Source organism: Aotus nancymaae, unplaced genomic scaffold (genome assembly GCF_030222135.1).
Source record: "Aotus nancymaae isolate 86718 unplaced genomic scaffold, 86718_ANA_hifiasm-v0.15.2.pri h1tg000008l, whole genome shotgun sequence".
In the NCBI taxonomy this organism is placed as follows: Eukaryota; Metazoa; Chordata; class Mammalia; order Primates; family Aotidae; genus Aotus; species Aotus nancymaae.
Window position 1 is genome coordinate 23,847,035 of NW_026988419.1, and position 22,847 is coordinate 23,869,881.

The 22,847-nt window shown below is 36.7% G+C and overlaps 1 protein-coding gene across 39 annotated transcripts in view; it reads right to left on the reverse strand.

The window, feature by feature from the left end:
• The window catches only part of MAP2 (microtubule associated protein 2), a 305,526-nt gene that overhangs the window by 93,632 nt on the left and 189,047 nt on the right, over nt 1–22,847 (reverse strand). For 37 of the 39 annotated variants that reach the window (XM_064373057.1, XM_064373055.1, XM_064373058.1 and 34 more), the window contains one exon: nt 12,051–12,127. The exons of the other annotated variants lie outside the window; for them this stretch is intronic. The gene's annotated coding sequence lies outside the window, so the exon portion shown is untranslated. The remainder of the gene's footprint in view (nt 1–12,050; nt 12,128–22,847) is intronic. 39 annotated transcript variants of the gene reach the window in all.

Genomic DNA, 22,847 nt, shown 5'->3' on the forward strand with positions numbered 1-22,847 from the left:
TGATTTTTAGATTTTTAATGTATAATTCCAAAAATTCACCTGACAAAGCTCTACAGGATCCTACACAAGCTGGGAAGTCTCTGTAGGCTCTTAAGCATGGTATAGACTCTGGATATCAGAAACAACAGTTGCAGAATAGGCTTGTCATTACTTAAACTATAATGGAGAAAATAAAGTTAGAAGGCTTTTCTGTGTGTTTTCCATGTACAAATATTTCAAACTATGTAATATAGTTACTCAGCTCTTACCATGAGAAAATTACAGTAAAAATATACATTGGTATGTTACTTCCCTATAGTACTTCAATGAAGAATTTCCCTGTCCTCATGTTTCAGTCAAATCTTACAATGTATAATTAAATAATCCATAGATGTATGTGTATAGATATTATATATCAGTGTGCATATGCAATGTCTTATGCTGCTATATTTTCAATTCTGTGTGTATATATATTTGTATATATATAACATTATCTGTGTGTGTATATATAAGTGTGTGTGTATATACATTTGTGTATATATATAACATTATCTGTGTGTGTATATATGTGTGTATATACATTTGTGTATATATATAACATTATCTTATACTATGATTTTCAATTCCCCTTGCTTTTAAAATAAAGTTCTCTCTTGCATTCTTACACTCCAAAAACAGGACTCACTCCAATTGTAAACACATGCCAAAAAGGAACACACAAGCTCAAAAGAAGAAGGCTTACACATTGCTTCCCAGTAGGAAGAACTTTCTAGTGCCACAGCCGTCTGTCTGTGTTAGAAAAAGGCCTTTTTTTATTGTGTTGGCCCTTCGCTCTTTATTCAGGATTGATTACTACTGGGTCTTTCCTAGAGCTCTGTTCACAATGGTTGTAAATGACTCAAGCTTTGGCACTCCCTCACTGAAGTATTTGCTTTAGTGAATTCTAAATTTCTCTGACAGAGACTACAACTGTCTCAGAATCGAACTGCCTTCTGTAGTAATTACTGAGCACATGGTACAACTGGAGTCCTTGACATTCATTAGAAAAGTGCAGAAGGTGGGTGAGAAAAGAAAAAGAGTAAAAATCTCAAGAAATTACCAGGTTTAAATAAATCATACTTCTTAGGAAGAAAGATTTCACAGAGACACTCAGAAGGAATCAGCCTCCGAGTTCAGCCACGCTGGGGTTTTGTTGGCTACTTAATCTCACACAGATGAAAACATCAAACTGTCTTTGCTTGCATGCTTGTAGGAAAGGCCAGTTTTCTTCCCTTTGAAATGCTCTCTGATGACATGAGAATTCTATCAAATGGCCACCTACTCTCAAAGAGAAAAGGAGTTTTAACTTTCAGGGAAAAACCAGCAATTACACACTTAACTGCAAAGCAGTATTTTTGCAAACACCCAAGCATTCTGAATTCACAGGAAACAAAAACTCCATTACAGAATTATTTAGCAGATAAATTGATTTTGTAGAATATTTATCCAACAGAACAGCTTTCATGCAACACTGCAACACACTACATTCCTTTCATATAAATCAGGTGTACTGCTACCCTCCACGTAAACAGTAATGTTTATAAATGTCCAAACAAATAGTATGGATGGAGCAAACATAAAATATCATGTTAGGACTATATATGGTTATTGGTAAGTTCATCAAAACATCACGATTTTTTTCAACATTTTTGCAAAAGTATCAACTCAGGTTTTTTTTTTTCTATTAAACTTTTACTCTTTATTTTTCCTTAAAAGGGAATATATCCTTCTTCAGTACAAAAATGAGTTTTTAATTGGCCTTGCCAATTTGTCTTTTTATAATAAATTTTAGAAACTCATTAAAGTACAAATATTTATTTTGTTCCATATTAAGGCTTTTTACATTTACTAATCAATTGATTCCTTTAATAAGAAGTTACTGAAGAAACCAAGAATGGCAATAGACACTATGCTTTTGAAGCCATTATCATTTTGGAAACAATGATTATTTCTATAATGAGAGTTATGTAAAATATCTGATTTATTATTTTTTCTTTTTCTTTTAGAGTCAGAGGTCTTACTCTGTCACCCAGGCTGGAATGTAGGGTTATGATCATAGCTTTCTCAAGCTTCTTCCAACTCCTGGGCTCAAGCAATCCTTCCACCTCAGCTTCCCGAGTAGTTGGGACTACAGGCAGGTGCAACCATTTCTAGCTAATTTTTATTTTTAATGAGATGAGATGAGGTCTCACTATGTTGCCCAGGAAAAATGCTTACTTTCTCTATTATTGTGAGAATTAACTTCAAAACACTGGTGTATCTAATATATTTACCATTTTAACGTGATTTTGAAGTTATGATCCATACTCTTATCTCTATGGTATAATTGACATCTATTTTTGCCACAGCTTGAGCTATTTGATCCAAGTATTCAAATATATTAATTTGTAGACAGATTTACCCTTGGTATAACAGAGACTGCTAACCATTTACCAAAATCTTTTTCCCTTTTTTTTTTTTCGAGCATATAGCTACAGTACAATTCTTAACTTCCCTTGCAATTAGGTGTATTCAAATTACTGAGTTCAAACCAATGGCAGGTGAACAGAAAGAAGTGCTATGTACGCTTCAAAGATCACCTCATGTGCAATTGCTGCCTGCTCCCTGTTGGTCTTTTTCCTTCCACTCACTGGATGCAGAAGATAACAAAGCAAAGCCACACATGGAAGGAAACTGGACCCTGGCTGACTACAAAGAGAACAAACAACGTTTCAATTGGAACACCCAACCTGGACTGTTGGGTGAGCAAGAAACAAAATTATAACACATTTCTAGATCTGTTTGTTACAGCAATGAGCGAATCCTAGCTAAAATAAGTATAATGAGATTTTCCAAAAAATAGATGAGACTAATAGAAGAAACAGGATTAAATGTAACATTGAAGTCACTGTCCCCAGTTTATTGCCTGTACAGCAAATCTTGACAGCAACTAGAACACCCTGTGGGAGGTGGAGTGGGAGAAGTGAGAGAGCAAACTTGAGGAAAGAGAATTTCCTGCAGCTCTTCCTAAATTTCTCTCTTCATGCCCTTCTCTGGTGTAGCTGGAGCAAAGATGGCCCAGCTTCTGGGTTGGTCCTTTTGTAACATCTGCTTTCTGGTCAGCGTGGGAACAGAATGTGCAATCACATTCAGGGAATCTTAGGACAGCTTGATGTTTGCCAAAAGCAAAGCAGAAGCCCTCGCTTACCTGAGATGGTAAAAGACAGAAGCCCTGCACAGGGTCTATGTCTTGTCTTGTCTCTCCAGGGCCTCTTCATTTGTCCTCATGGTTGTAAACATTTTTAGAGGAATGGATGGCCCTCATTTTGTTAATCTATTTGCTCTTTGACAAATCTTTTTCCTGCCTCCTCCAAAACTTTGTCAAATATCCCCTCATGGTCTCACAATGCCAGCTCATTCTTCCTCCTTTTTTTACTTTCTGACTACAAACATAGTATTTTTTTTCCTACCCAAAACAAATCCCCTTTCTGCCCCACACAGGAAAAGATAATAAACAGTAATCATCACCATAAAATCTATTTTGTAAATCTGCCATCTCAAGGCTACAGCTCATTTCTGTTCACCTCTTTAATCCATTTATTTATCAACTACTCACTCTTTTACTCATAACTTAGTAACAGCTATTAACAACAATTTACTAAATATTGTTTTGTTTAAAATCTAATAACATGGTTTTGGAAGCACAATTATGGACGTGATGAAACTGTTGCCTTTGAGGCTTCACCAAGTGGATAGGAATAATGACATGCCAAGATGATTTTTCTGTAGTGTAGATACATTTAAAAGGCTTCAGATGCCCCTCATTGCCTAAAGGCACAATTAATACTACTTTTTTAGAACTAGGAAAAAAAGCTTCATAGAAGGAATGGCATTTGAACTGAATAGACATAGGCTTGTAAGGCAGACAAGGGGAACGTGGGTATTTAGACAGGAGTAACAGAAATAACAAGGGTGATGGTTGTGACATACAAAAAGAAATAATTAAATCGAGGAAGCAACAGGTCACCTGCTGAGGTTAGAATGAAGAAGAGGCAATAGAGTAGAAAAGAAAGACTGAAGATTGTCCAGAAACAATTGCTTTGACCCCTGTTCTAAATGGTATTTAATATGTTTGGACCTTTAGACTGTAGGAAAATTTGAAGCAGGAAAAAGAAATTTCTGATATCTACTAAAAATTACACAGTGACAGCATGGAGGAGAGTCAGTTTATAAAGGAGTCAGAACAGGGAAACAAATAAAAGGCCACTGAAAGGTTCAGGTAGATGCACTGGGCTGAGGGAGTAAGAGTGAGGAAGGGGATGGTTCAGCTTTCTGAGATACTTCAGAACTTGGTGCCTGGACAAATTTAGGAATTACAGCAAGAGGATTCAACAATAGATTCCTGAATTTCTACTTGGACATCTTGAGGGATAGCAATGGAGATACATTAAAACTTTGGATGCTAGGAAGAGCACAGAGGAACATGTGAGTTTGTGATGCCTGACGATGGATGGGCATAGCCAAGGCATGGTAGAAAGTCTGAGGGACAGAGTTGAAGATAGAGACTTTGTAGTTACTGTTTTTCTGTCTCTTAATAGTCACTGATAACCTATTAAGCATGAAGCATGATACTTTTTGTTGTTTGTTTCTCCTCTCTTGACTTAAATGTCATTTTCTGGAATAATAACCTTGGTTCATGTTAGGCATGATTCCTTCTAAATAGCTTCCTAATTTTTCTCTGTTTCTCCACTTCTACCTGCCAATGTGAATGTTCCCTAATGTTCTTTGTTCTTTTCTGGCATTATTTTCTTCTTCATGGCCCTTCACTCCAAATACTTCAGAAACTGGATATGTAGATGAGTACCTAGTCCATAATTCCAGTCCTGACCATTTTCCTTAGCTACAGATTTCTTTTCCACTCAATTTCTTGTCCAATACCACGTTGAAGGTGTAAACACATATTAGTGATGTAAACCTCCAATTTCATTTTGCTTCAGAATCTACTGTCTAATTCATTCTACATATCTTTGTCAGTGTAATCAAACTTCCAAATTTGATCACATCATTCCTCTGCCCAGAAACCATGTTGCCTACTGAATCCTCACTAGCTAATGAAAAAAGTACACACCCCTAGGTTAGGTTTCATGTCATCTCCACTCTCCTATTTCAATTTACTCCTTCTGACTCAACTCAGTCTCCTACCTTACGTAATCCAATTAAAATGGACTTACTGTTTCTTTTAGCACATATTGCAGTTTCATGCATCTACACAATTCCTTATTTGGATTTCCCATGCTTTATAGAACAGAGACTTGAACAAAGTAGGGTTAAAAGATTTTTTTAAGGAGTAAATAGAACGATCTTTGCTTCATCACACACTCTTTTCTCTCTTGTAAAAACAAGACTGGCTTGAAAAGAAGTTTATATATTTTTTTTACATATTTCAGTGAGAATTAAGCAAGTAATATGCTGAGGTTAGATTATGACCATTGGGAAAAATGTTTCCTTGTTTACTACTTTTTTTTTCTTTTGCCTATAGTAGAAGCCTGAGGAAAAAAGGGGGAACTGGTCAAACATACCACTTCTGGGAAAACAGCCATTCACCTCCTCAGGAACAGCTAGGTCCACAGGACAGTTGTCTGCCTGCAAAGTTCCTCATATCACACTCTATCCATGGTGGTCTTTGGAACTATACATACTGAAATGTTTGTTTAAGGTGTGCATGTAAATGCACAGACATCCGCATACCTGCACACCTCTTGCTAAGTTCACATTTTTCATATTGCATCACAGGGACAGGACAGACAGATGAATGCATCTTATAAACAGTTTTATTTTTACAAGAAAATGTGGCAAGCTAAAGGCTGAATGCTAACTTTGCACCTGAAATGCTTCCTTAAGCTGCTTGTTCTGTCTCCAGATTTGTCTATGACAGTCATTTTGCTCTCCACCTATTCTCTTTTTTTTTTTCTTGCAGCTCCCTTCAATCTTGAAAAATGCTACTTTCTAGCCCAAGGGGCAAGGAGAGCTTGAACAAGACTTTCAAGGGCTTATAGACATCCTCAGTTTCAGAGCACCAACCAATAGGGAAAAGACTCTCGATCAGTATAGTAATTGAGTTTTTATGAGTTCACAACCATAAAATATACATAAGTACTTGAATAAGAAGGAAAAAATAGCACGTAGTGAACATTCCCTAAAGTATCGATTATACAAAAACCAGAGACAAGAAGTCCTTATCCATTTGTCTTTTCCTTGGAAACTGGCTATACTCCCTACTCTTCTAATCCCTTAACATCCTACTCTTTGACTCTTTATACGCCAATGAAATTCAGTGATGGGGAATTTTGTGGAAGGGAAGACTTAGGGTATAAATAAATTGTACCATGAAATTTTTTAATAGCTTTTGAGGGTGTCTTACCATCAAGACTCTGTTTCACTGATTATTCTTTCTTCTTCCCACCCATAGGTATAGGATCCTGGCATCTATATATGTACCACCTGTCTATTCCATTGATCACAGCTTATTAACTAAGTAGCTCAGGTTATTAAAAATTGATATACTGTTTGAAGCTGGCATTCATGAGAAAGCACACTTGAGAGCTGTGCTTGTGTAAAGGGCAGTAGGGAAATCTAGTCTCTACGTAAAGAGTTATCTATAGTCACCTGAATTAAAGGAAGCTACAGAGAAGTCGGGCTGAGGAGCCCAAGAGAGACTGGGAAAATGGTGGCTTTGGTTCCTGGCTCATGTTTGGTTTCTGATTCTAGACCTTCATAAGATCTGTTTCTGAGTCCTTGGATTATGAGGTCACTCAGGAACCATGTAATAATCTTCCCTATTCTGCTTAAGCAAAGTGACTTATGCTCATAGCCAGTAAAAGAACTAATTGCACAATACCCATGCCTGGACCACCATTTTTAAAAAGGCTAAGCATTGGAAAAAGTGCTCATCAGCACCATTTTTTTTTTCTTTTCCTATCTCCAATTGGTCAAACTGTTAAAAGACAAGACTTAATAACAACACCCTTCTAATAAGAACTATAGCCTTTTGAAGCAGGTGGTGCCCACCTCTGCCTACAGAATCCAGCCCAAACAATCTGCCCAGAATTACTGAGAAATCAGTAGAATGTGCTGATGACTCAGCCTGTAAGTAGGAGGGCTGTTATTGTTATTTTAACTCCTGCCAGAGTATGTGGGCAATTCTCCCTCTTTCTGTCTCTAGTTAACTATGAGAGATCCCTCTTCAAAACCTCATCCTTAGACTAGGTTCTTGCTCAATAAGAGCCAGAGTAGCTTGAGGTCTGGATATGACTGCCAGCTGATAGTACAGAATAGAATAGGCTTTTATAATGGGAGCATCTGATACCCGAATTTACCAATAGAATTTATTTTTAGAATGCTTAATCTGTCTTTAAAATTATTTGCAGAGTGCCACGGAGCGGAGCTGAATGCTGATAAAGTAGTAATCAGTGCAAGTCAAAGTGCTTATTTTCAGAGAGGATGGTGAAAATACCAGGCTTTCTTTCTCATTTCCTTAAATGTTGGGGTATTGTGGTGCTACTGTTTGTCTTTCCCTTGCCAAATATTCTCAAAAATATAAACACTCATCAAGTGCTTCTCCTAGGAATATTGTAAAAAATAAAACAAAAAAAAACCCAGCCTATTTTACAGAAGATTGTCTTAAAGTATAAACTTTGCTCATCTATGAATGATGAAAAGATAGAAATCTATTCTGAAGATACAGTCAAGTCTAACCTATGTTGAATGTGGTAAATCTTAGTATTATTATTTAGTTAAAAGACTGCAAGGAATAATAAATATTTTCTGCTCTTCACCTGGCTTTCTCATCCAGCTAATTTGTTCCTGATTTGTCTATGTGTATTTTTCCTTCTTCTGGTATTATACATTATGGCTTGAAATTATACATCAGCTAAATAAAGTTTCTCATAATGCTATAAAATCATGAGTCAAAAACATGAAAGTGCTTTAGCATTGCAGACGTGATGGCCTCTGTTGAAACAAACCAAAGGAATCCTTAAAAGGGCAACGACTATTACTGTTGTGCATTAAGTGTATTCTGTGTGCACAGCATCTACCTGCATTGTTCCATGGTAACTCTTGCATAGCTAGTCATCCCTTTAGCAAGTGAGGGCTCATCCACCAAGATAGGTGGTAGTTCTAGGGGCTAGTGATACAGTTCTGAACATCACAGTCTCTGCCCTCCTCGAGAGGAGATCTTGTTGAGATGATGTCAGGAAGGTAGAAGATGCCAGTATATGTAGCATCTTATTGGCCATTGTAGGAATATGGGCTATATTACAGGCAGCCATTGGTGGATTCTGAATAGAGAGTCATATCAATTGATTAAGATGTTTTTAAAAGATCATTCTGACTTCCACATGAACAACAGACTATAGGAAAACAAGACTGAGCACAGGGGGTTATGATCATAGTAAAAATGAGAGACAGTGGATGTGAATGATATAGATAGAGATGATAAGACATGATAAGATCCTGGACAGGCATGAGCTTGGTACTGTACTTATCTACTATGAAGCTTAAATAGATTAAATTATGCCTTTAACAGGTGGTGCATGCTGGAAACAAACAAACTTTCAGAGTTGCTAACCACTGCACACTAATATTTAAGGGAGTTTTGGTGTGAAAAATACGTGAATTCTTTTTTTTTTTTTTTTTTTTTGAGACGGAGTCTTACTCTGTCACCCAGGCTGGAGTCCAGTGGTGTGATCTCGGCTCACTGTAACCTCCACCTCTGGGGTTTAAGCAATTCTCCTGCCTCAGCCTCCTGAGTAGCTGGGATTATAGGCACGTGCTACCACACCTGCTTAATTTTTGTATTTTTAGTAGAGATGGGATTTCACCATGTTGGTCAGGCTGGTCTTGAATTCCTGACCTCATGATCCACCCACCTCAGCCTCCCAAAGTTCTGGTATTACAGGCGTGAGCCATCATGCCTGGCAGAAAAATATGTGACTTCTGTATAAGTCGTACGACTCAAACTTCAACCACATTTAGAAGGACATGTGTTAGGATAGAAGTATTCAACTCTAAATTCATGGAATATGAGAATTAGTAATATTAGCAAATGATTGAAAAAATTTTGTCATTTGCAAAACATTTGCACTCCCATTATCCTGTGCAGTTTAATTGAATTGGCATGGCTAGGTAATTTCAAAGATAATCATCTGGTAAACAGTGTCATGATATCACAACAAAATAAAAATGTCTAATTAAATGGTTACATTTAGTGGCATCACTAAATGAATCGTCATGGTTTTCAATAGCCTGTTTTCTCATTTTAAGTATTGTGTCTTCCTTACTTTCCTAACATTGGCCCTCTACTAATATAAAAGGATTCCAATAAATATTAGTGGCATAAATAAAATTTCTATTTATGTGACAAACAGATTAGGTTTTTCCAATTTATTTTCTGGTAGGCAGAATAGCTTCAGGGCCTGAAAGAGATGAGTTTGAATCCAGGCTCTGCAATCATTATATGATCTTGAATAAGTTACCTGAGGTATTTGGGCCTTATTTTCCTCCTGAGCAAAATGGTAATGCATTTTTGACCTAAGATACTTACATAAAATCTCATATTTACTCATATTTGCCCAGAAAGGTTAGTTTTCTCTTCCTCTTTCTTCCCCAACTATGACAAAATAATTTATTTACCTCAGCAAATAAAAGTTGGGAAAGAGTCTATGTCTAACTATTTCACTACCATATACTGACATTTCTTTTACCTTAAATTCTAAAATTAGCTATAGTGTTAGAAAAAAATTTGAAAAAAAAATCTTCTGTTTTAATGTCTTCGATTATTTTCTAGGAGAATATGAGCAACTCCTGGGCCAAACAAAGGTATTTGACTTTTAAGTAATCTTCATAGGCCAAACAAAGGTATTTTACTTTTAAGTTATCTTCATGGGCCAAACAACGGTATTTGACTTTTAAGTTATCTTCATGGACCAAACAAAGGTGTTTGTCTTTTAAGTATCTTAAATTCCAAAAGTAGTAATTTATACTATATTTGGGAATAGTAAGTATTTCATGTATAAGGAGATAAAACAGATTCTAACTATTGTATTATAGCAAAAAAATGAAAATCATGAGTCTCGTTAGATTAGTAAGATCTTTACAAGCCAAATTAAAAAAAATGTTTTCCTAGTTGAAAAACATAAAACATAAGTGGGATTAGTATGATATTATATATTAAAAACTTTCAATTCCTTATACATAAATCCAAAATAAGGTTTGCAAGCCATGCTTAAACCATTTTAACATAAAACATTTAAAATGCTGAAAGTTATTTAGAAATAATAATTAATAATACTAAGCACCAGAAGATTAAAACATTAAAATGAGTCAACTTTATAACAGAAGGTGTCAACCAGATCTTCATCTCTCGATATGAAAGAATCTCTACATATAATGTTGGGTGAAGACGAGCTGCAAAAGAATATCGACAGTGTGATGCCCTTTAAGTAAACTTTTAAAAGGTTAATTGTTTGACATTTGTTTCTTACACATGTCATAGCACTGTTAGAACACACATAGGAAGGTGATGTCATCTTTAGGGTTTTGACATCTCTGGAAGAATGGAAGAAACTAAAAAGGAAGCAGGAAGAGCTTTGATGACGTCTGTGATGGTTTCTTTCTTTAGATAAGATTTTAATAGAGCCGAATGTTAGCATTTGTTTAATCTGTGTGATGGATACTTAGGGTTTGCTATCTTTTTTTTTTTCTTGAGACAGAGTCTCACACTGTCACGTAGGCTGGAGTGCAATGATACGATCTCAGCTCACTGCAACCTCCGCCTCCCAGGTTCAAGTGATTCTCCTGACTCAGCCTCCCGAGTAGCTGGGATTACAGGCACCCACCACCACATCTGGCCAAGTTTTTGTACTTTTAGTAGAGACAGAGTTTCACTATGTTGGCCAGGCTGGTCTCAAACTCCTGACCTCGTGATCTGCCTGCCTCGGCCTCCCAAAATGCTGGGATTATAGACGTGAGCCACTGCACCCGACCTACAATTTTTTTATATTTTGCTTTGAACATCTTATAAATTTTCTTGCTTAAAAACAAAATAAATAATTACAGCAAGAAAATGAATCCTGCTGTGGCCAATTTAAGATTGTATATTCAGTACTTCTAATAAAAAAAAACTAAATTAAAATATATTTCCTAGAATAAGAAATCATTTATAATCTTTCCATAATTGTATTATGCTTTTATCATAGGAATTTGGGTTTAAAGAAAGATGTAAAATAAAGAAAAGTATTGTTTCTGCTTGTAACTGAGCTAACGTGTATATATTCTTTTACTTATGCAAAAATTTTGTAAATAACAAATGGAAACATAAAATATAAGTTTACCTGCTATGCATTTACAGCTCGTTCAGTAAATGCACTGTATTATTTTTATTTCATTAATTTGGATAAAAACTACTCAAAAGGTAGGAGAGTGTGACTGCTAGACATTTCTACCACAACATGAAACCACTTTCCTAATAACAGCTAGAGCTGGTGTTCTTTCCAGTGCCTGCTTTCAAGCCATGTATTCCATCTGAGGTGAATCCCTGCATCCACCTCCTCTCCCTCTGCCTCATGCCTGTAATCTTTAAAATGGGGATGATCTCCATATCTACCTCATAGAGCTGTTTAAGAAATAAATGAATGGATTTATGCAAATTAAGTCATGTAGGACCATGCCTGGATGTGATAGGTGCTGAGGAAATACCACTGGCATTGTTAACCACAGCAGGAGAGACAGGCTGAGTTCAATCCTGATTCAGAGAAAGAGCTTGCCATTCTCTTACTATTAAGTCAACTCAAAACTGTGAAGTGCTGTTTTAATAATACTAAACTTATTAGCTATAACTATTAAAACATTAGAAATAACTATTCATAAGTTATTTCTCCATTGCTAAAATGAATTGTTACTTATTTAAAGATTTAAAAAAACAAAAGGTTAGCAAAGAGTTATTTTTCACAATTGTGGGTAATTTTTTCAGAGTAGAGAGAGTAGGGGCTTACCTATTCAAGGAAGTGGTAAAATACAAAGTTCGTTATGTCGTGTTCTCAAAGGGTTGATAATATTTTCTAGCTTCTTTCTGCTAAAAAAATATAAAATTAATAATTTAATCCCTGATCCATGTACATTAATGACATCAAGTAGCTCAGCAATAAATTTCATCTTGTGGCTTTCTTTTTTTGTATTTGGCAACTATGAGACTATGAGATGGATACCCTCATGGTTCTTTATAGTGGCATATGTTGAGCATTTGCCAATGGCTGGGCACCATTGCAGATAGAATGGAGCAGTGAAAATGCTAACTGCTGCACGCTTTTTCTCACTTTTAGATTCACTCCAGTGGCACTTTATAGGTATTACATCCAAGGAAGAATAAATTTTTAAATTGTCTTCAGCTAATAAATAGCAGACAATCATATTTTCTCCCAAGAGAATACATTCATTCTAACAAATCATTAATTATATCCAGTAATCTTAAAAGGACTGGGCCTCTAGCCCAAGCTGCACTGATTCTCTCCAGCACAGGATGGAGAAGAATTTTTTAACAACTCATTAAATTTTCTCCATGGAGTACTAAACTAATTTTGACATTCAGAATCCTAAAAGTCATTCTGATTACTAGTTCTGCTTAGGAACTCCACTTACAACAATACAGAATATTTCTTACTGGAGTGGTACATAGAAATAAGTAGAATTACTAGAAAGCACTAGGCTTGTTTTCTACTTCATAAGCCATTCAGGTGTAACCATCTTCATCTACAAGGAGGACTACAAAGGAGGCACAATACATAAGGGATTGCAGAGCTGAGGCCCATTTTAAAGTCCAGCTGTCTTACACTAGGTGTCTAAATCTATGTATCTCCATGCGTTTTGTCAGGACCTGTGTGATTTTACTCCTAGTAGGGTGGGTCCCATGATATCCTCAAGGAAGATGTTGCTCTACAGGTAAGGAACCGAGACTCAAACTCTGATAGCTATGAACTCTTCTTTAAGACCCAGTAGGAAATACAAATTGGAAAGACAAGATGCAGATGGCTCAGTTCTTTTCTATGAGCCTCTAAAGACCAATGTGTATATGGATATGAGCAGACACAAGTTGGATTCAAAAGCAGAAAATATGGTCTGGGACAGATGCTGTGTATTAAGTGCTTTTACACGTGTTAGCTCATTTAATCTGGGAGTATTTACACACAATGTGCAGCAGCAAACAAGTCCTATTAGTACATATTCAAGTTAGAAAGGCTTAATATTTAAATAAACATTTATAAAAATGTCACAGGCAAGAAAAAACATGGTAGAATTCTCCATTTCCTGTAATAATTTGAATAACTATTTTAAAAAGAAAGATTTGACCGTCTAATTCTTTGCACACAGCTTTTTTTTCTTTAGTCCAGCTCAGTGGTTCTCACGTTTGGAATATATATAACAATATAGTACAGAGTTCTATACATAATAACTTAAGACTATTTAGAGAATTTTTAAGGATAGTTTTGATTATAAGTAAATTAAACCTTCTAGGTTGGTTTTAGAACTAGAGTAAAATGGTAGGCCAGCTCTGGAGCTTCTTCAGATAGAAAGAGTCTTTGCGTACTTAACAAATGAATGCTAGATAAAATATCATGTTTTATTTTCTCTTGAAATTATATATTTTTCTTAAATTTCTTAAAGTGCCTGTTTTTTTGTACTTCATCCTCATGATTTTTAAGTAAGCACACATGCATATGGACAAGTGAGTACACATTCTATGCGTACGTCTTTTACCCTAGCAAAAATAAGAAAAAAAATGAATTTTATAAAATATGAATCAGTAAACTATGGTCCATGGGCCAGGACCATCCTGCTGCTGACTGCTTTTCTATATAAAGTGCTATTGGCACATAGCCACTCCCACGCACTTCCGTGTTGTATATGACTGCTTTCATGCCATAATGCCAGAGTTGAATGGTTTTGACAGACTATATGACCTACAAAGCTCAAAATATTTACTATCAGGCCATTTACAGAAAACATTTAACTTATCTGATATCAAAGAGGATGTTCATTATTTGAGTAATATTAAAAACACCACTAAAAAATCCTGTCTTTCAGTCTTTCCAAAAACTAACTCAGTCGTTATATATGAATGAAAGTGAAATTCTAACCCTAAACATTTAAAAGCTTATTTCATCCCAAAAGAACTGGGAAATTCCTGGCCAAAGGATGAGATGATTATTAAAAAATTCAGGGCACTCAGTACCTATCAGTCATAAAAAGAATGCCCAATTTTCACATAATTTTGACTTTTATGAGTTTTTATTATAAAAAATAGAAATAACTATATTTTTCTAAACTTTATGAGAAAGAGATACATGCTATCTGGAATTTATTTTTAAAGAGCAACTTATGGCCTATTCCACAAGGCATATAAAATTTTAAATTAATATAGGATAGTCAGAAGTAATAATTTTTACCTATATAAATAGCATTAAATTACTTTAACATTAATTTTTGTTACATTGATGGCACAGTTTTAACATCACATTATATAGAGTAGCTGCAACATGCCTAAAATAGTACTAGCAAACATTCGTACAGAATTTATTTTGTGCCAGACAATGATCCAAGCACTTCATATGTATTAAGTCATTCCTCACGATCATCCTCTATTATCGTCCCCATTTCACAGATGAGAAAACAGGCCAAGAGAGTTTAAGTGTCCTTCCCAGCATCACCAAGCTAGAAAGTGCCCAAATCTTTTAGCTACATATCAACTCCACAGACACTGAGAACTGGTTTTGGTTCTTTGACTCTGGCTAGGGACAATTTTGAGCATAATTAGCTTGTGGCTTCTCTGAGGAGTGATATTTCACTGATGGCAACTTTCAATTTGCTAGAAGTACCTACAAAGTACTTTTATTATTCAGCATATTCAGCTTCTTGAACAAACTGTAATATAATCAGTCACAGTTCTGCTTCCCATTTTATCATTTCATCATTTCTACCAGGTTTACCACCTGGTAGATGCCACCTTCCAGAACCTTTTAGAGCCAAGTATGAACACTGCTGAGAATCATACTTAACAACACATGACAAAGTCAACTGGTTAACAATTATATTTAAGAGTTAGCCTACATAAGGGAGAGAATAGGATGTACACTGCATATGGGCATCACAAAGTAAGCTGAATAAATCATTTAATAAGGAACCCAAAATACTTGTTCAGCTATAATAAGTCAGCTTTTATCAGCTGGTTACTCTGTAAAATAGGATATGAATGCAATGTGCTTAGGCTGCATATATGTTTGGCTGTTGGCATATTTATGTCCAAGTTATTTACTACCTGCAGCATTGAAGTTAGAATGATAAATTCATGCAGATTTTCAGAGTCTCCTGGAGAAAATATTGCCATGGTTTGGTTTACTCAACTGATGTAAGAGCTCATATTTTATTAAACAACAAAGTCAACAAGATAAAATCTTCCCTGGACTGTTGAGCCAGGATATACTCTTTATTTTCCTTTGAAACACATTCTCCCATAAGTATCATTTAAGTTTTTAAATATCATGTTTGATAGACTTTACCAGATAAGCAAAACATTGACTGGGTGCTGAGGCAGGTGGATCACCTGAGGTTAGAAGTTCAAGACCAGCCTGGTCAACATGGCAAATCCCCATCTCTATTAAAAATACAAAAATTAGCTGGGCATGGTGGTACACGCCTGTAATCTCAGCTACTCAGGAAGCTGAGACAAGAGAATCTCTTGAATCTGGGAGGCCGAGGTTGCAGTGAACTGAGATCGCGCCATTGCACTCCAGTCTGGGTGACAGAACAAGACTATCTCTCTCAAAAAAAAAAAAAAAAAAAAAAATTGAAATGCCTGAAGTTGATGGCATCCTGAATACCCTCCCTCCCTCCCTCTCTGTCTCTCCCTCTCTCTCTTTTCTTTCTCTCTTTTCCCTCCCTTCCTTCCTTCCTTCCTCCCTCCCTCCCTCCCTTCTTTCCTTCCTTTTTCTTTCTCTTTCTTTCTTTTGAGGCAGAGTTTCACTCTTATTGCCCAAGCTGCCAGGCTGGAGTGCAATGGCATGATCTCAGCTCACTGCAACTTCTGCCTCCTGGGTTCAAGTGATTCTCGTGCCTCAGCCCCCTGAGTAGCTGGGATTACAGGCATGTACCACAATTCCCAGCTAATTTTTGTATTTCTAATAGAGATGGGATTTCACCATGTTGGTCAGTCTGGTCTTGAACTCCTGACCTCAGGTGATTCATCCGCCTTGGCCTCCCAAGGTGCTGGGATTATAGGCATGAGCCACTGTGCCCGGCCTCGGAATAGTGTTTCTAAAGGCTAAACTTAATCTCAATGACTAGCATTAGGCTGTTCAGTCAATTCTCAAATAAACAACAATAACATTGTACTCCACCTCCGCTATTAATCTGATCTACCAAGATTTGAGCAATTCATGTAATTTAGTGCACTTGTCCAGGATAACAAGATTTTAGCTATAGAAGACTGAATTTCCAAAACAATTGGGAAAATATCCATTAACCAAGCAGTCTTTTAAATAGGAGAGCAGATGCCAACATAAAATCATTTAGTCTAACATGCTACTAAACCATTTCTATTCCCTAATGTGCTTGTTAATAGAATTAGTTATCTACTTATTTGTGAGTAGAAGGAAGTCATGGTGTACCAAAGACAGTGACAGTTGAATATATCAGAGAAATAATCTTTCTTTCGTGGAGGTTTTGTCAAAGTTCCTTTTAAGAGAAACTTATGTTTCTTGCAAAGGAAACTTATTTCAAAATATAACTTGAAAGAATTAAGAGCTGTTAGCAAATCCCTATTCAAATAACATATGGTCTTTAGTGGAGCAGAGAACTTGGGTGAGGCAGACAGTAAGAATGATCTCCTTTCCTGTCTAAATCCAGTAGCTCCAGGCTACTGCAAAGGACTAACAGGCTGGGTTAAGCTGATTTAGCAGAAAAGATCTAGCCTTGTCTGAAGCATCTCAACATAATTCAAGGCAGTAAAAATAGTATATAAGTAGGTGAAGGATAAACAATTAGATTAGTCAGAAAACTACGGCTTAAGTCTCAGAGGCTTTACACAATAAAGGTTATAACCTGTTTACACAAATCCTAATGTGAGTAGGGAGATTCTCCAGGCCACTTCTCTCTCATGTAGTGACGGAGCTATCTAGGTACATCCTTCTTGTGGCTCAACTCATAGCCTTCAGGATTACAGCAGCAGGGAAAGAAGATATCTGGAGGGCTGAGCACAGGCTCTTAAATGCCTTAACGAGGAAGTGACACACATCACCTCCTCTTACAGTCCACTGGACTGAACACGTTGCTTAAATACAAGGGGTAGAGAAACATGGGGGATAAATAGATATCTGATATCTGGTGAGCAATAAATATTTCTACCTCAAGGATGAATAAGTATGATGGATGGGTCCTATAGCTATGTTAGGATCCTTCCTTGTTGACAAAGTTTGAAAATAAATAACAATGCTTGATGATATCAGCTCAAAACTTATTTTGCCAAATTGTTAGCATATTCTGACTCTGATTAAATATATATATATAATTTTATAAATAAAATATGAATTGGCACTGCAATATAGAGAACCTTGGGCAGCAACGGGGCACATGCGTCAGTGTTTTTGCTTATTTATATACTACACTGCTGTTTTCTGCTCAGCATCGAAATATAGCTGAAGAAATATAACACTTCTTTGCTTGACAGAAAGCCATCTGTTCATTTGTCTCTAAGTTGCATACAAAACACCAACCTTTTATTTATTTATTCAATTAACAGATAAAATTATATATATTTATCATGTTCAATATGATGTTTTGAAATATGCATACATTGTAGAATGGCAAAATCAAGCTTGATATCATATATATTACCTCACATCATTGTCATTTTTTGTGGTGAGAATACTTAGAATCTATTCTGTTAGCACTTTTCAATATAATATGTTGTTATTAACTGCAGTCACCATATTGTATAATAGATCTCTTGAATTTATTTCCCCTACCAAACAGAAACTTTGTTAACTTTGAGCAACATCTCTCCAACATACCCCCGATATCACTGCCCCAGCCCCTGACAACCACCATTCTACTCTCTACTTCTATGAGATCAATTTAAACATTTAAAGATTTCACATACAAGTTGAGACCATGAGGAATTTGTCGTTCTGTGTCTGTCTTATTTCATTTAACATAATACCCTCCAAGTTTATCCAAGTAGTTGCAAATCTGTTTGTTATGGCTGAATGATATTTCATTATGTATATATTCCATATTTTCTTTATCCATTCATCAGTTGATGGACACAGGCTGATTCCGTATCTTGGCTATTGTGAATAATGAAGCAATAAACATAGGAGGGCAGGTATCTCTTAGACATTTGATTTCAGTTTCTTTGGATATATAGCCAGTAGTAGGATTGCTGGATCATATGATAGTCCTATTTTTAATTTTTTGAAGAACCTCCATACTGTTCTCCACAATGGCTGTACTAATTTATGTTCCCACCAACAGTGGGCAAGTGTTTCCTTTTCTCCACATCCTCTCCAACACTTAGATATTGTCTTTTTGATAACAGCCATTCTAACAGAACACCAATCTTTAAAAAATGGTAGAATAAATTAATGCAGGTACCCAGGTTCATGTGGTAGAAGGAGAAAACAACTGGAGAAGGATCAAAGGAAACCGAGCAGGTTCACATGTTGCCATAAGACTTATCTTTCCGGAATATCACTTAGTGATTTATTAGTGGTCATGTTTTGTCATGTTTTTGTCATGTTTTTTCAAAATGACAAAATCTGAATTTCTCGGCTTAGTCTCAAGAACTTTTATATTGTGACTACAATGTATCCATCCTGAACTTTCTGTTACAAACCCTCACGTTTTCTTAGACTACTGCTTTTGCAGACCTATTAATTCCATCTTTATATTTCATATTTTTCTTTTTTTTTTTGAGACAGAGTTTCATTCTTGTTGCCCAGGCTGGAGTGCAATGGCACGATCTCAGCTCACTGCAACCTCTGCCTCCCGGGTTCAAGCGATTCTCCTGCCTCAGCCTCCCTCGCAGCTGGGATTACAGGTGCTCACCACCACACCCACTAATTTTTTGTATTTTTAGTAGACACGGTTTCACTATGTTAGCTAGGCTGCTCTTGAACTCCTGACTTCAGGTGATCTACCCTCCTTGGCCTCCCAAAGTGCTGGGATTATAGGCATGAGCCACTGTGCGTCTGGCCCCATCTTTATATTTCTCTCCTCTCCTGCAAAGTCCTCTTCTTTCTCTCTCCCTGTCTCCCCTGCTCCCTTCGTCTCTTCCTTCCTCTAGATTTTTCAATTCCTCATGCAATTGAAGTGTTCTCCATGAACTCTTCCATTCCCCAACCACTCCAGGAATGCTTCTGTTCACTGATGTATGGTTCTTATTTATTACATTTATTTGATATTCATGTAAACTACCATATATTATTAATTAAGGCTTCTTGAAATTGAAAGAAATTCATGTCCCCAACCTTTATTCTGCTTTATTTCAATTCTAAAAGCCATTAGTGTCTATTAAATATATAAACTATTTTTTTCATAGTATTTTGAATTTGAAGTAAAAAACATGCAAGATAAAAATGTTAAACCATATAAGTACACAACAAACTTCAAACAATGCTGCCAAAGTGTCTCTGAAGAGTTATTAATTTATACCCTTTATGGATTGTACTGTATCCTCCCCAACCCCCAACATTCATATATTGAAGTCCTTACTGCTAATGTGATTATATTTGGAGATAAGGCCTTTAGGGAGGTGATTAAGGTTAGATGAGGTCATAAAGGTAGAGCCCTAATCCAATAGAAGCGAGTCCTTATAAGAAGAGGAGGAGACACCAGATCTACTTTACTCTTCGTGAACATAAAAAAGCAAAGAGTCTCTCCTTGATCAGACTTTAGTCAAGCTTCTCTAAACGCTCTTCTTAACTAAAAGACTTGACTTTGGCTCCTTTGGATTCTTGGAGCAAGAATCTAAAATCAGTTTAGAGAGAATCCTTCACCCTTGACATCTGATCACGCTGGATATCTGATTGAGTTTCTTATCACCCACCTTTGATGTGTGTCTTTGGTCTGCCTTCAGCAAGAACCTGATTAGGTAGGTTTGGCATGAATCAACCTACACTTGTCTCTTGGTAATTTTTCATCCATAACCCCCTCACTCTGCTCATTGGCTAATGTTGGGGCTCAGAAAACAACCCAAAATAAAGGCCTAGGAAGCAAAGTTTCTTTCTGATCTTCTCCTATCCTTTTGTCTGCCTCTCAGCCTCATTCTTCTCTAAGACAAGCCATAGAAACTAGAATCCCTATTCCTTAAAGTGGGTCATAGAAACCAGAGCCCCCTTTTCCCAGTCAGTTATAAAACCTAAACCTGTATCACTATAACTCCCCACACTGTATTCCCCCCACTCTGCCTTTCTGTGTAGGAATTTGCCACAAAGAAATTCTTTGACCTACCTCGTTTAATGGAAGGAAGGAATGTTGCATAGAGGCCATGAAGAATCTGAACAGTACCAAATACTTGTTCAGTAACTATTCAACTAGTGAATGAACAACTGAGAGATGTCTTGCAAAAAATGGAAAGGTGTGCTCAGTATTGGTTAACTTTGTGTAGATGAGCTCCTCTGTTATAAGCAATGAAATCTCCTTACACCTTGCTTAATGCTTCCCTGATTTGTAAGCAGGTTAGTAAAGGTCTAATGAATGAGTTAATGAATGATGGCATTTTATTTTACTAACCATTCTGACTAGGAATTAATCAAATTTGGTCTGTGAAGTAAAAAGAACTAAATGTTTAGAAGCTGAACTTGAAAAGTTACTGGCTGTGTAATATTGGATAAGCCTTCCAAATTTTTGGTTCATCACTATTAGCAATAAAATTGGTATAGGATTTTTCTTCTTGATCACTTTGCAAGCTGGGGACCCCCAGCCAGTGACAGCCCACCCAGGTCTCACTTGGCCATGCTGGTGTGCTCCATCTCACCATTGTTATAGCTTGTACCTGTGTTTGGTGGTTCCCAAACTCTTGTACCATGCCCAAGAAGAATGAGGATACACAGCAGGACATTGAAGGGTGAGGAGGGAGGAGAATTTTATTGAACAATGAAAACAGCTTTCAGTGGAGAGGGAATGTGGGATGGGGGAGGGATGGTGCCCTCACTGAAGGTGGGAAAGTTCTCCCTGTGTGGCTGGATCTGGGGCCTTTTATGAACTCAGAATGGGGAGTGCATGCTGATTGGTTTGTGAATATGCAAAAAAGGTTAAAGTGAAGACACCACTCAAGAGTGGGCATGACAGCATGGAAAGATCAAAGAGGAAAGGGTAGGTATATGTAAAATAAGTGAAGGGTAGGGACAAATCAGAGGAAAGTACACCAAACAAAGACAAGTTCCCAATCCCATCAGAGGATTTAACTTGTAGCTTGGCTTTCAGGCTTTTTACTGTCTTTGGCTTGGAGGTGGCATTTCTCTGGGGACCCACCCCTATCTGCCTAGGCATTTGGCTGCCTCCTGCCTCTCCTGAAATAAAGACTATTAATGAGACTTCCCCTAAAGACTTATTGTAAGGATGAAATGAAGTTATGTGTTTGGAAAAGTGCTTTGACAATTGTGAAAATTTGCCAAGTGTCAATATCAGTCTTTAAATGATATTTTCTTTTACCACTTAGCACTACTGTACTCTCTCATGAAGAAATTATGTATTAACTGGAGCAGAAACCCTATGGTTATGTTAATCTGTGGTTTCTTAGCTTCTATCTTCTCTTGAGTTTTGCTTAGCATCTAAAAGCCTTTTGTAACGTTCTTAAGACAGAAGGTTGTCTTTGAGAAGGATTGTGGCAAAGAAAGAATGCATTTCACTCACTAATAACCCTGAGTTCACCTGCTGGGAGCCATCTGTCAACCTGCAGCCACATACCGAGATTTCACTGAGAACGAATTTGGCTGAGCACAGGAGACAGAGCACCAGGCTATTTTTGAGGTCAATGTGAGCATTCAGATTCCAGCTGTGGTCTATAGAAAATGGAATTCAGCTGACTGATGATGTTCTTTGCCTGAGCTCCACACCCTCTGAAATTCCTGATTGTGGATAATTTGGAAAGTCATGAATTTAGGAAATGGGACCACACGAGAGAGAGGGAAATACAGACTGTGCTACAGTCATCTGACCAGAAAAATGAAATTCTGAAAAATCTACTTTTAGCCTGAAAAGCTAAAAGCTTTAGAAGCAGAGGGAGTTCATGAACTCACTGGAGTCTTGCAGAAAAGTTTACAATTAAGGGTGATCTCCAGCTGATTTGAGTTCTTCATCTTTTGCTGCATGTTGTTCAAGACACAATGCATGATCACTTAATTAGCACAGTAGGGACTAAGCTGGCACCCTCCCCTCCCCCTTCTGTGATGCTAATATGAAATATCTTTTCTTCCTCCCCAAATTATTTTTTTAACAGTGGCAGCCAACGTTTTATTACTAAAGCAATTGCTTGTAATAAACCATTTTAAAAAGTGAGTATCTCTTAATTGAGTGAGAATATTACTTACTGACTCAGAAAATGTATCAACATAAAAGCAAGCCTTGAAATATGTCTCAATCTACAATGTTATCACTCCCAAGTGTTCTGGAAATTCCATAACCATATTCCTGTATGCATAATACAATAATTCTCACATCAGTAATCTTGGAAATATATATGATGACATATCATTAAGATTTTACCAAAGAAAAGGGTAGGACTTGGCATAGAGATTGCT